Raw genomic sequence first — 531 nt, forward strand, 5'->3', positions numbered from 1 at the left:
CCCCACCCCGCCAAGGGCACCGGGCCGGCGGGCACACGCACACCCCATTCCGGGCCCAACCTGCTTCAGCTCCCCGGTTCCGATCGTCCTCGCTGTCCCTCCAGTTCCCCCCTCCCCAACCTCAGCTCCGAGCCAGCGGCCGCCAGGCCTGGCTGCAGGGCCAGGGCGGGCGAGCGGGCGGCCTAGGCCTAACGGCGCGGCGGGAGCCCCCCCCCCCCCCCCCCCAACCCTCTTCCCGCCTCGCTGGGCCCGGGTCCGGTCCTACCCGGTCCGGTGAGGGTCCCCCGGGTGAGGAGCGAGGCGGGGGAAGGCGGAGACGGCGTCACTTACCGCAGGCCGTGGGGCCGGGCCTGGCCGCTGCCTCCGCGCAGGAGCCGCCGCTTCCTCCTCCCGTCCGCCGACAAAATGGCGGCGGCAGGAAGTGCCCCCGCGCCGCCCGCCCCGCCCCGCCCCACCGCACGCACTCTGCGTACCGGCCCGCCAACGGCGTAACCCGCCCCGTACCGACCCTACGACAACGGCGCAATTCAC

The sequence above is a fragment of the Haliaeetus leucocephalus genome, unplaced genomic scaffold (genome assembly GCF_000737465.1).
Source record: "Haliaeetus leucocephalus isolate CR32 unplaced genomic scaffold, Haliaeetus_leucocephalus-4.0 Scaffold261, whole genome shotgun sequence".
NCBI classification, from domain to species: Eukaryota; Metazoa; Chordata; class Aves; order Accipitriformes; family Accipitridae; genus Haliaeetus; species Haliaeetus leucocephalus.